Here is a 14,831-nt window from a genome sequence, read left to right on the forward strand (position 1 = left end):
AAATGTATGGGCTGTCAAATTGCCGCAAACGCAGCCGCAACGTATCCATTGTGTTAAGGCCTTGAATGACAAATCTTAAATACTGCGAATGAAAATTCCAACAACCGGACGAGATAAACAGTTTGTTTTGGAAAGCTTCGGGTTTTACGCCGGGAGTGGTTTCTACGGAGTAGTTTCAAGCCGAATATCATTTTTAAGGTTTTATAATAAGGGAAATTATTGAAGCAAGCAAAATTTTGTCAATTTTTAAATGACCAAAACTTCACGAAAAGTGAATCAATTTTGACAAAACTGGTTTCATTTTACTGGAAAACTGTCCTAGTTTCCTAGTATTACTTGAGAACTGGACGTGACCAAGGGACACTGGAAATGTTTCGGATTTCCGGAGTGTGTGCCAAAGTGTACATTTTTGCAACGCGTAGAACTTTTTCTGGCATCTTGTTTCACTTAGGTTTATATCACAGATAACAGATATCCAAGCTAATTTTGCTTCATGTGTAAAAAGACGCAACGGTTTATTAGCATGTCGCAATACGCAGTATGGTGGCACTAAGAATACTTAGTGGTCAATGATTCGATAAAATCGATAGTTTTCCAGCTTTTATCGATATTAACGCAATGAGAATTGTTGCCGTTTTTAAATGTAGAAATTTTGAGCGGTCGTAATGTGTACATTATTCTTCATTCAATCCCTGTGTATATTTGCGATGAATTTGTTTGTTTCAGTGTTGGTTTGAAAAAAATAAATACATAAACCTCACAAAATCTATGTTACATCGTTGCATAAACAGCGACTGTAATCTGTAAGAATTTTCATGCGTCTGGCAGCTTCGAACGTAAACCAGCGCTGCCATATTAAAGTGGTTAAAGTCGCAAGTTGCAGGAAGATGTCGTTGGCATTCCAAACGAGTAAGAATTTGAAATCTTACACACGATTTCTGGAGTTTTTTGTTCTAGCTTGGATGTCTGTTATCTGTGTTTATATGTTGTCAATAATACCAGAGAATTGCCTATAGACTGTCGCTGTGCATGTCCATCATATTATAAGAGTAGGCAAACCAAAAAAAATGCATTTTATTACAATTTCGAATCATTGCTTTTTATTAGATGGTGCAAAAAGTTTGAATATTTTTTAAAGTTCTCCAGTACTAAGTTGTCGAATTCATCTGTCCTTAGGAAACTAACAACTATAAATACCTTTTTAGCTACCATTTTTTCTCAGAAACTCATTGACACCCGGGGCGAACTTTTACACCACCCCCAACAATGCTAAATCTTGTCGAACAGCAGCACCCAACAAACATCTAGAGGCCAAAGCAACTCCTGGGGTAGGGTAGGTGAGGTCTCCTTCTTTTGGGTCTCCTCCAGTAACCAGCCGCACTGACTTGTGCTCACCCTTATAATATCGATAATTATCGTTAACGTCAAAAAGTTTACGATAATATCGATTTCCAGCATTTATTATCGATAAGTATCGATAAGTTTTTCATCACTACAGAGTTTTTTTTTTTTTTTTTTTAAAGGTGGCGGGGAAATCTGCAAACAGACACCTGAGAAGAGAACTCAGGGTGTGGGGATGAGACTAGGGGAGAGATGCTGGGGTAGTTACACTCGCCCAGGCACCTACTGATCCCTGTTCCGACCCACTAAAACCCCTCCAGTCTCCAGCCCTGGTCTTCCCGGAACGACGGTTAAGTATTACGTCGGGGAGTGGCTTTTGTGCGTGATGCACCCTCTTTACTCTTATAACCTCCTAGCTAACTACCTGAAGACTGGTAGTTAGCTACCACTGGCGTGTTGGTGGTTGACCCGCCACACACGTTGCAGCTCCAGAACAATCTGAGAGGCGGCCGCACAGACCGCGTTCCAGATGTCCGGGTCGTCGCACATCCTCCGGACTAGATTGTCCGGAGTAGTGCCAGGCCCGCTCACAGCCATCATGTTGCTCCTCGCTCTTACGAAACGGGGGCATACGAAGAAGACATGCTCAGCAGTCTCCTCCTCCTCCACGCACTCGGGACACATGGGGGACACCGCGTGTCCGAACCTGTGCAGATATTGCCTGAAACAACCATGGCCTGACAGGATTTGTGTCAGGTGGAAGTTCACTTCACCATGTCGTCTCCCGACCCAGCCGGATATCTCCGGTATGAGTCGGTGCGTCCATCTGCTCTTTGTGGAGTTGGACCATTCCCGCTGCCAGCGGAGCATCGAGAATGACCTTCTGGTACCTCGTATGCCCCTTGTGTCACGTTGGTCGAAACACTCTCTGTCCTCCTTGATGGCGATGCTGATAGGCATCATGCCGGACAAGACACAGATTGCATCGTATGACACCGTACGATACGCACTCGCAACTCTCAGGCACATGAGCCTGTAGGTGCTTTCCAGTTTACCACGGTAACTCTGGACCACACTGGCCCACCATACCTAAGTATGGACGAAACCACGCTGGCAAGAAGTCTTCGCTTGCTGCCATAAACCGCTGAGCTATTGGACATCATACGAGATAGTGCTGCAATAGCCGATGAGGCCCTCTTACAGGCATAGTCGACGTGACTCCCGAACGTGAGCTTGTCGTCCACCATAGCCCCCAAGAGCTTCAGTGATCGCTTCGAGGTGATGGTGCAGTCTCCGACTCTGACCACCGCCTGTTGCTCCGATTTACGGTTGTTCACAACCGTGACCTCCGTCTTATGATGCGCGAGCTCCAGTTTCCTGGAGCGCATCCAGTCCTCGACCTTGCGTATACAGTGCGCGGCCGTCAACTCGACCTCCTCGATAGACTCGCCGTAAACCTCCAGCGTTATGTCGTCTGCAAAGCCGACGATCACAACCCCTACAGGGAACTTGAGTTTCAACACTCCGTCATACATGACATTCCACAACACCGGGCCCAGGATAGAACCTTGCGGAACTCCTGCGGTAATTGGGACGCACTTCTGACCCTCCTCCGTGTCGTAAACAAGTATTCGATTCTGGAAATAATTTTCCAGAATCTTGTACAGCGACACCGGTACATGGATGCTCCTGAGCGCGAGCGCTATGGAGTCCCAACTGGCACTATTGAACGCATTCTTCACGTCGAGTGTGACGATTGCGCAGTAGCGTATTCCCCTTCTCTTGCGCTGGATTGCTACCTCCGCCGTCTTGATGACGGAAGAGATTGCGTCCAGCGTGGACCTGCCCTTCCGGAAGCCGAACTGGTTACTTGCCAGACCGTGTACACCCTCCGTGTACCTCACCAGTCTGTTGAGGATGATCCTCTCAAGCACCTTGCCCGCGGTGTCCAGCAGGCAGATAGGCCTATATGCCGATGGGTCCCCTGGCGGTTTCCCAGCCTTCGGCAATTAGACCAGTCTCTGCCGCTTCCACCTGTCCGGAAAGAGACAGTCATCCAGGCACCTCTGCATGACTGCCCTGAACAGCCCGGGGGCCGTTTTTATCGCCAGCCTGATCGCCAGGTTAGGGATACCATCCGGTCCCGGTGCCTTGCTCACCTTTAGGGATTTGGCGATCACGATGAGTTCCTCATTCGTAACCCTTGCCTCCTCCCCTGCCTCGACACGGCTGTCGTCGCTCACGGATTGGATGCTCGGCAGGTTGGCCGACCATCTCTGGTCTATGTCTGAGATACTGGAACGTCGGACGTGAGACTCGACTGCCGGAGGCCAAGGACTTGGCTCGTGGCGTGGAAAGAGTCCCTCGATGATACGCTCCAGCATCGCTGGTGATCGCTCTGCAGGCGCCAGCGCGCCTTCAGTCTTGGCCATTACGATCCTGTAGGCGTCACCCCACGGATTTGTATTGGCACTCGCACATAGCCTATCGAAGCAGGCCCTCTTGCTGGCCTTTATCGCACTCTTTAGCATCGATCTTGCCGAACTGAATGCTGCGCGGCGCTCTGTCCTCTCTTCTTCGTTTCGCGCACGCTGCATCCTCCGTCTTGCACGGAGGCACGCACTGCGAAGGTCGGCTATCGCGTCCGTCCACCAGTAAACCGGTGGCTTTCCATTCCTAGGTTGGCGAGTCCTAGGCATGGTGGCGTCGCACGCCCGCGATAGCATAGCAACTAGTTGGTCAGCAGTCGGGCGGAGCCAACTGCCCCCCTCGCGCTCCCTTCTCATTGCCTCTTCGAATACCTCGGCATCAAAGTGCGATGTCTTCCACCCGCGAACGGTCGGAGTGTTGGCTCTACCCGTCGCTTGCCGCCTCTCGTTGTTGTCTACACTAAAACAGACCGCCTGGTGGTCGCTATTAGTGTAGCCATCGTCTACCCTCCAGTTCTTGATCAGTCCTGGGCTGGAGAACGTCACGTCGATGATCGACTCCGCACCATTTCTGCTAAATGTACTTTTGTTCCCAACGTTGGCCAGATCTAGGTTGAGCTTTGCAAAAGCCTCCAACAGGATCTGGCCCCTCTGGTTCGTGAAGCAACTTCCCCACTCAACAGCCCAAGCGTTGAAGTCGCCCGCCACCACCAACGGCGTTAGGCCCGTTAGCTCCATGGATAGGAGGTCGACCATCTGGGTGAACCTTTCGGTAGACCAACGTGGCGGAGCATAGCAACTGCAGTAGAACACTCCGTTCACCTTAGCAACTACGTACCCTTTTCTGAGGTTGAGACAACCTCCTGAACCGGGAACTTGCTCGTCGTACATATGGCCGCCAATCTGGACTTATCCGCAACCCAGTTACCGTTTCCGGGAGGGATGCGGTATGGATCCGATATGACGGCGATGTCCGACAACGACTCAGTGGCTGCTTGGTGTAGCAGCTGCTGAGCCGCGAAGCAATGGTTCAGGTTCAGTTGCGTCACCCTTATGCCCGTGGTTTCGCAGCCGGCTTACCGGCTGGGCACCTGGGGCCTCCCATAAAGTGTTTGGCGTCCCGTTTCCCGGAACATACCATGCACTTGGGAGACTCCCCACAGTCCTTTGCTTTATGGCCTGCACCTCCACATCGCCTGCACAGCTGGCTCCTATCGGGCCCCTTGCAGGTCCAGGACTTATGTCCGCCCTCGAAGCACCGGAAGCAAATGTCTGGTTGCTGTAGTATGCCCAGAGGACATACAGACCAGCCGACCTTCAACTTGCCCTCTTTCAGGGCCAGGTTAGCGTCCGCCGACGGTAGTCGGAAGGTAGCTACCTGGGTCCCCGCCGGACCTTTGCGGAGGCGGATTGACTCCTTAGCCACCTCCACCCCGCACTTCGCTTTAAGGGCTTGTGCAATGTCGCACCCCTCAGTGATTTCGTCCAGATTTTCAAGCTGGAGAGTCACTTCTGAGGTGAGTGCCCGCACTTGCACCTCCTTCCCTAGGACCTTTTCAGCTACCGTTTTGTAGGTAGCCCCCTTGTTCTTGGCGTCCTTCCGGAGCTCAAGTATCATCTCGCCTGTGCGAGATCGGCGGATACTCCGCACATCCGCCCCCAGATCCTTGAGCTGGGCTTCCCCCCTAATTTTCTTCAAGACTTCTGAGTACTTCGACCCATCCGTCTTGAGTATGAGGGCATCACCCCTACTCCGCGCCTTTTTGACCTTTTTTGGTCCTCTGGCCGCTCCGCCATCATGTCGCGTCGCACCTTCCCGACGCTTCCTACACTCTACGGTAGTCCAAGGGTTGCCCGTAGCCTCCACCTGTGCCTTTTCCGCGGTGGACCTTGAACCGGTTGGCGTGTGTTCCCGTGGGAGTAGCACGACCAATCGTTTCTTGGTGTTCCCGGGGGCCGTTTCCCCCGGGGACTGCCTCGTTCGCTTAGCGACCTGCCCCGTGGAGCAGACCGACGCGAACGAGGGGGCGTCTGTCTGCACCTCTTTAGATGCAGTCGCCCTCCCGTTCCTGGCCGCTTTCTCGGCCGCCTTCACCCGAGCTACGAGTTCTTCGTGCTCCTTTCTGGCTTCATCAATGGTGCTCCGAAGCAGGAGGAGGCTCTGCTTCAGGTCGCCAGCGATGTTTCGCCTGTTCGCCGAGAACTCGATTATGGCATCGAGTTGTTCAGACAGCGCCGCCACTCTTGGTCGCGTGTCCATACACCTTTCGACGGCCTTGACTAGCAAGGGACCGACCACCGAGATGTCTGGTGTGGACACCGACGGATTCGCCGTTTTTCCACCTCCAGACTTCGCCGCATCCGTCTCCGCCTTCTTCTGCGGAGACCGCTGAATGCCACCTCGTGCGAAGGGATTTGATAACCCCTCCGCACCCGTCTCTTTTTGTTTTTGTGAGCTCATTGTTAGTTAAAAGGGGTCCCCCTTCCAGCCGCTATCCTTGTCCATGGTGGAGTAGTCGCCTATGTGATCCCATGGTGGTCTATGCCGAAGCAGTGAGGTCATGGCTAGGGTAAGCAGTCATAGCGCCTTATGGGCAACTATGACTCCACCGACCGGCGCAAGTCAGGAACAACCATCTGATCCTACTCCTGCCTGATTCCCACCAGGCAATAGACTCGGAACGAACTGGAAGGCCTGCCAGGTTTTATGGGACGGAGACCCCTGCACCGGGTACCACCTCGCCATTTCAAGCCGTTGTCACGCGACTTTACTAAGGGAGCTCGATGCAGGTGCCAGCCCGAGGATGCGGTACCATTACGAAATCCAGCTCATATCCGTTCACTACGCTGCCAGTTGCCATAATCGGGACCTTACTGGCATCAGTCCCGATGGGCGGGTAAGTGCTTTTGGGTGTTGGGAGCGGCTCTATTCGCTCCGTCAGAGGTGCTTCCGGGTGATTGTGGCTTTTGCGAGGAGTCGACTGTCCCTGGTCCGACGCTCACCACCCCCTAGGCGACCTCCCGCTGCTGGTCCGGGACTGTTCGGTTCTGTCAGTGGTCACACCTGTATTGTGCGCCCTCGACGATCGCCACACGTCGACCCGTGGTGGCATGCAGCTCTGCCAAATCACTACAGAGTTCTCCAGGCGCATTTGTATTAGTGCGATGTATTCGATTTTTCTTTGTTAGCTGTAAGAATTTTTTGTCACCTGTGAGAACTGTCATCTGAAAGAGAGCATAAAAAACTACCGAGTTTGATTCACACTCTCAAAAATTACAATATACATAGTGTAAAGCGGGCCGAGTCGTAGTGTTCGTGTGTTTTCGCTTGGAGAACTCTACACTTGACACATGCCAAAATTTAGAGGGGGTCCGTCACTACCATTTTTGTTTTGAATGATGTCGAAATGTATTTTTTTAAAGGAATAGTGGCAAAAAATAGCAACAAACTAAAATAGGCAAGCTTTCTGGTTAATCAATTTGCTATTCATATAACCGCATTATAATTTATTGTGTTTTAGTAACGACGTTTTAGAACTCATTTCATGAATGAAATTTTGACAGAAAGCTCGCAACCGCTGACATAACGCAAGTAAAAGCAACATCAATATCAGCAGGATCCATGACACCTGTCAGTTCGTAAAATGGTCTATTTAACGCTAGGTCACAAAATATTGTTTGACACTGAAAAAAAAAGGTGTAGTAAACTGACTGTGATTCTGGCGTTTATTTGTACCATGCAAAATAATGGTAGAATTAACCGGAAAAATTATTATTTTAATCGCATTATGGTCGAGATTATAGTAGAAAAAATAATGTCGGTGCCAAAAATGTCATATGTCGTTTTCGCGGTGTAGCTACACTTTTTCCGTGCTATACTTTGCAGCTTCAAATAAAACAGTTTCAGTGTCATTGCATTGGTATGCGTAATAATGGGATAGCTGTCAATTCGTTTTGTTTTGGTCATTATCGCATTCGTCATTTTGTCTCGTTTCCATTTCATATGTCCATCTCGCAAATGTGCTGAAAAAAAATTTACCTGACACCTAACCACGGGGAACGAAAACCAAAACAAACCAGTTTTGACACATACGTGTGAATGTGTTGGTAACTTTCTACAGTACACTCTGCTTTTTTCGGGTGTCCTCAGGGACAGAGAAAGTGTAGGGAGAGACAGAAAAAGGGTAGTCCGAAAAAACAAATAAAACATTTTCGGTGTCAATAGTGTCGTTTGATTGTAGCTACACCGCGAAAACGAAAACGACAATAGTAAATTTGAAAATTTTCTGTAGTTATTTCAACTTATCAAATTATACCGAATCAGTGTAGTACAGCACTCGTGTGCTAAATGCACGAAAGTTGCAGTGCGACTAGCGGATGGGCTTTTTAACTGCATGAACTCAAAACTGTCAAAAAATTTTAGGGGGTGCGCTAGAGGTTCGTTTTCGTCAACCCGGTGGCATCGGTCTTGTTTCCTGAAGCTGCCGTGAAAGACAGTGGCGCTAGTCTCATCTATGTTTTTGAAGGTTTGTTCACACAGCAGTGTAAGCATGACGAACGAAGCATAATATATGTTGTACAGAATTATGCGCTTGAATCAATTAATTCATTTAAATAAAAGCTTAGCTTTCAGTTTTATGTTTTAAAGTTGTTTATTTTTTAGCTCATTTGCGTTAGCTTGACGGAGCAGTGTTTACAATACATTTTATTTTCACAGGGTAAAAACAAACTTGTTAGAGGGAGTCATCGCTACACCCGATTTACTGGGGTTAGTATGGTTTTACAGGTTTCTGGTTGGGGGTTGTTGGGTTGGGAGCTTGAGTTTGTTTGTATTATTAAGTAATTATTAACTATAACTATTCTAAGATAAATCTAAACTAATTTCTAATTACTAGTGAATAAATTTTCGCACATGTATTACACTGCATTTCACATTGCACCGAATTATCGTGATCTCGAAACAGGTACAGCACTGTATCCAATCAGGTTTCGAGTTTTTGTATCTCCAGCACAAGGTACACCAGTCATTCAGTGAAAGAAGGATGAGTAATCTGATAAGATACAAAAAAACGTTTATTTTAGAGTTTAATATCCGCATTTTTCAAAAAACAGTATAGCTCTGACATATACTGGAGATCACCACTTCCCAGAATGTCTCTAACGGGTCTTCCTCGGGCCCGAAGGGAATCTATTAGCTTGGACCTAACATCAGAGTATTCGGCACACGACCAAACAACGTGCTCGATGTCGTGGTAGCCATCGCCACAAACGCAGTGATTACTGTCCACAAGTCCTATACGAAAGAGATGCGTGTTTAACGTGTAGTGATTGGACATAAGTCTGGACATCACTCGAATGAAGTCCCGACTTATATCCAACCCCTTGAACCATGCTTTCGTCGATACCTTAGGAGAAATGGAATGTAGCCACCGTCCCAGTTCATCTGTATCCCATGATAATTGCCAACTATTGAGTGTTCTCTGACGCAAAATACTATAAAATTCATCATAAGCAATTGGTCTACTATAAATATCGCCATCAATAGCACCCACCTTAGCTAAAGAGTCAGCCTTTTCATTGCCCGGAATGGAACAATGAGAAGGTACCCACGCTAAGGTAACCCGGTAATTTTTATCTGTTAAAGCACTTAAAAACCGACGTATTTTCCCCAGGAAATACGGGGTGTGCTTCACAGTCTTCATCGATCGCAGAGCCTCAATGGCACTGAGACTGTCTGTGAAGATGAAGTAGTGGTCTATGGGTAGGGTTTCGATGATCCCAAGGGAGTACTGAATAGCAGTAAGTTCTGCGGTGTACACGGAAGCAGGAGCATCGAGTTTGTAGGAGGCGGTAAAATTTTCGTGGAAAACACGGGAGCCAGTGGACTCATCTAGATTAGATCCGCCAGTGAAAAACCTTTTATCACAACTAACATGTTTAAACTTATCGGAAAAAATCTTAGGGATCTCTTGCGGTCGTAATTGATCCGGGATACCAATAATGTCTTCTTTCATGGTGGTGTCGAAGAATATAGCATTATTAGAAGTATTTAAGAGTGCGACATTGGAGGAATCGTATGAAGAAGGATTAACATTTTGAGCCATGTAGTCAAAATATAAAGTCATAAATCTGGATTGAGATTGAAGGTCGACCAACCTCTCGAAATTTTCAATTACTAATGGGTTCATGATCGTACATCGAATAAGTAACCGGTAAGAGAGATTCCAAAAACGATGTTTCAACGGAAGAATACCCGCTAGCACTTCAAGACTCATCGTATGGGTCGACTGCATGCAACCTAAGGCAATACGCAAACAACGATATTGTATTCTTTCTAGTTTTATAATGTGTGTTTTCGCAGCAGAGCGAAAGCATAAACAACCGTATTCAAGAACTGACAGTGTCATTGTTTAGTATAACCTTAGAAGGTCTCCTGGGTGGGCACCCCACCAGGTTCCAGTAATCGTACGAAGAAAATCAATCCTCTGTTGGCATTTTTGTGTCAGATACCTAATATGACAAGCCCAGGTGCATTTAGAGTCGAACCAGACCCCGAGATATTTAGCGACTAAAACCTGAGTGATCGTTTTACCCGTTAGTAGGAGCTGCAGCTGAGCTGGGTTATGCTTCCTCGGAAAAACGACCAGCTCAGTTTTCTCCGGAGAGAATTCGATACCCAGCTTGAGAGCCCATTCAGACAAATGGTCTAAGGTATCTTGCAATGGTCCTTGCAGATCGCTAGCCTCGCTACCAGTAATGGATACAACGCTATCGTCTGCAAGTTGCCGTAGCGTGCATGAATTCGCAAGACATTCATCGATGTCATTAACGTAAAAATTATATAAGAGAGGGCTTAAACATGAGCCCTTGGGAAGACCCATGTAACTAATTCGGGAAGTTGTCGAATCACCATGTGAGAAATACATATGCTTTTCTGACAACAAATTGAGCAAAAAAATTATTCAAATTTGGTGAAAGTCCCGGCGAATGAAGTTTCTCGGTTAAAACTTCTACAGAGACAGAGTCAAAAGCCCCTTTAATGTCTAAGAATGCAGAAGCCATTTGCTCTTTTCGAGCAAAGGCGAGTTGAATTTCAGTAGAAAGCAACGCTAGGCAATCTCGTTCTTTTGCCCCGGCGGAAGCCAAATTGAGTATCTGAAAGTAAACCATTTGTTTCGACCCATTTGTCTAACCGTAAGAGGATCATTTTCTCCATTGATTTCCGGATGCAGGAGAGCATAGCAATCGGCCTATGAGAATTGTGATCAGAGGCAGGTTTTCCGGGTTTTTGAATAGCAATGACTTTTATCTCCCTCCAGTCGTGTGGAACAATGTTTAGCTCAAGAAACTTGTTCAACAAGCGTCTTTTTGCAGAATCGGGTAGATTCTTCAACAAGTTGAATTTAATTCTATCCAACCCTGGAGCTTTATTGTTGCACGAAAGGAGAGCCATCGAAAATTCCAACATTGAAAATGGGGGCTCTTCCGTAGTTACTGAAAACGCGTCGCGAAAAATCTTCTGTTCCGGTATAGAGTCCGGACAGACCTTTTTGGCAAAATCGAGTATCCATAGATCTGAATACTCCTCGCTCTCATTCGAAATGTTACGATTCCGCATGCGCCTGGCGGTATTCCAAAGAATGCTCATCGCTGTTTCCCTCGATAACGCGTTTACAAACCGCCGCCAGTATCCGCGTTTTTTCGCTTTCATTAGGCTCTTCATCTGCCTGTCCAGTACCTCGTACCTTCGAAGCAGCTTAACCGAGCCATACTTTCGGTAGTCCTTGTATGCCGAGGACCTTCGCGCGTACAGTTCAGAGCACTCTTTGTCCCACCACTTGGTAGGAGGACGCCGTCTAATTGTTATCCCGGGTATCGGTTTCGTCTGAGCTTGAGTCGCGGCGTCGATGATCAAGCCAGAAAGGAACGCGTATTCTTCCTCCGGAGGAAGTTCCTCGTGAGACTCGAGATTTTCCGCTATGATAGTCTCATAACGCTTCCAATCAATGTTACGTGTGAGGTCGTATGACATATTGATTGGATTCGCGGGAGTTGAACCATAAGCAATTGAAATAACGATTGGAAGATGATCACTACCGTGAGGATCATTGATTACTTTCCACTGGCAATCTAACGCTACTGAAGTCGAGCAAAGGGATAGGTCAAGCACGCTTTCACGTGCTGGAGGATTAGGTACACGTGTCGCTTCTCCAGTATTCAAAAGTGTCATATTGAAGTCATCGATCAAGTTACAAATTAAAAGTCGTATTGCGATCCCCATTGCAAACAGTGGGAGTTAAAATCTCCCAAAATCAAAAAAGGTGCGGGAAGCAATTCTGCTATGTCAGAAAGTTGCCTCTGTTCAATCCGCAAGGATGGAGGAATATAAATCGAAGCAATGCAAAGGTCTTTTCCATTCATATTTGTTTGAATGGCAACGACTTCAATATTCGAGAACCGAGGGAGGTTGATTCTAAAAAAGGAGTAGCACTTTCTGATCCCTAAAAGTACCCCTCCACCATGTGAGTCTCGGTCTCGACGGATTATGTTGAAATCGTGGAAATTGGGTTGATTATTTGAATTTAGGAAAGTTTCACAAAGCGCAAAAGCGTCACAATTATAAGTGTTTATTAAATGAGAAAATAAATCGAGTTTGGGGATGATACTTCTGCAATTCCACTGTAATACAGTGATAAAATTCCTAACCTCTTTCGCCGTATTAGTCATCGAAAGATATGATAGCTGAAATGAGGGGCCAAGTTGCTGCCAGTTGTTTCAAAAATGTTTTAACTGTAGGGAGAAGGGCAAGAAGAATGTTTTTAAGGGGATCTGTTATGTTGAATGTTTTGAATATCCAGTCCATAATATCAGAGAAATTTCTAAACCCTGTTTCTTTTTTATCCTCTGATCGAGAAATGGGTGCACGAGGGGTTTCTGGTGCCCCAGGAAGCGGTGGGTACTCCTGGTTAGATTTGAAATTAAAACCGGGAGGTACTTGCTTCGGTTTTTCTTCACCGCTTCCTTTTTGCGTAGGCTTATTGGTCATTCCGCTAGGGGTTATCTTACGACCTTTGCGAGAAAGATTAGGAGAGTTTACTATTCTCCTCTTCCTAGACCCTTCTGGCATGGCATAAGAACACCCTTCGACGGGATCGTCAGATGTACCCTCATCGGTTGGCAAAAAGGAAAAGATGTTTCCTGTCGAGGGTGGCTCAGCTCTCTTTAGCATTTCTGCAGAAGAGCGCTTTGATCGTTCCTTGAGGGAACGCTTTATTTTCTCCTCGCGTTGTTTGTACGCGGGACATGCCGAAAGGTCATGCCGAGTTCCCTCGCAGTAAAGACACTTTTCAGTATCCTCACTGCAAGCGGTCTCAGCATGATTTCCTCCGCACTTGCCGCAGCGTGCCTTGTTGCAGCAGTAGGTGGCTGTATGACCTAACTGCTTGCAGTTTTGGCAATGCATGACCCGCGGTACGAACAGGCGTACAGGCAGACGAACCCTGTCCAAAAGGACGTAGTTCGGCAGAGCAGATCCAGCAAAGGTTATCCGAAAGGAATCCGAAGGAAGAATAACGAAAAATGTCATCGACTGTGAGATTCCCTTCGATAATCACACCGTCGATCTCCACGTCCTTGGCAGGGATGTACACGCGATACTCTCGCGTAAAGAGCTCACAGCTAGCAATCGCGTTTGCTTGCTTCAAGCATCCCACGACAACTCGCAGTTTATTCGGTATCACCTTGGTTATTTCGGTTACGGCCGAAAACATTTTTGCCAGGTCCTTGCCAATTTGTATAATGTTTAACGGCTTCTTTATGGGCCGGAAAAAGACAAAAAATGGACCTATAGCGGCATCTGGGTAAGCTTTTACCCGTACCTTCGGAGCCTTCGCTACTGGGCTAGGTACAGGGGAGGGTACAGGGGACGGTAGAGGGGACAGTAGAGGGGAGGTGGTGGGGAAAATTTCGATTTCTTCTCCATTGGTTTCTACATCCAAGAATAATTCCACCTGCATGTTGTCCATTTTTTGCGGGAGCGTTTCGCTCTACCGCTAACTCGCGGTAAAAAAACCGTATATGGAGGAGAATCAAAAAAAAGTTTACTAAATGAAAAAACAATTTGTTCAAATATAATCGTTCAAAATAAAAAAAAAAGTCAGTGGTAGTTAAAGGGTTAAAAAATGAAACACAATACTTAACAAGATAATCCTGACCAACGTACTGCCGTACGCTTCTCCGTGCCGCAAGCGGGGTAGCCAGAATCCGGCGGTGCGCGGGGGAGTGCTTATACTGCTGGGCTGTCAGCTATTGTCACAGAGGTGGCTTCACGTGCTGCAAGCGGGGATGGATGCGGCGATGCGGGGGATAGTTCTTCTGCCGCTATACTGTCGGCTATTGTCACCAAGGCTGGATCACTTTTCTGCTAGCGATGTAGCCAGCACCCGGCGGTGCGGGATATAATTCCTGCTGCTGTGCGCAGGCTATTATCACCACGGCACTAACTGACCCGAAAACAAAACCGTGACCAAAATGTATTGTTGAGCAAAAGACGTGCGAATCGATACGGACTGAAATAATATGCGTCTATTCGCTTCGCAAGCAAAACAGCTTCTGCCAAAAGCTTAGCTTAATTTTGGTAATGTTTAAAGGTAGCGTTGATATACTATCTCATTTACACATACGTTGAGATGTTAACCCCTAAATCATCGCGCGATGCAAGCCGCCTGCAAGAAACACCGCCGTTCGAAATCGGCAAGAATAAACGTTGTGTACATTCTATAATAATGCAACGCATTCATTTTTTGTTTCGTCAAGCAAAGCACTCGACGTTATGTGCAATAAATCACCCGAAAACAACACATGAACACACTGCAGCTAAACACCGACACTGTATACACGTATGAACACTGCTTTTTTCCGTGTTTCGATGAATCAGCTGTCAAATTGCATGTGAAATTGATCTAGTGATCCAGCTAATAGACCTTCCTATCTGCGCTAGTATTAGTGCTCGATTTCACTAATAAAAGTTTAGTTTTGGTTGCAAATAATCAACACGCTGGT

The sequence above is a fragment of the Wyeomyia smithii genome, chromosome 3, assembly GCF_029784165.1.
Source record: "Wyeomyia smithii strain HCP4-BCI-WySm-NY-G18 chromosome 3, ASM2978416v1, whole genome shotgun sequence".
NCBI classification, from domain to species: domain Eukaryota; kingdom Metazoa; phylum Arthropoda; class Insecta; order Diptera; family Culicidae; genus Wyeomyia; species Wyeomyia smithii.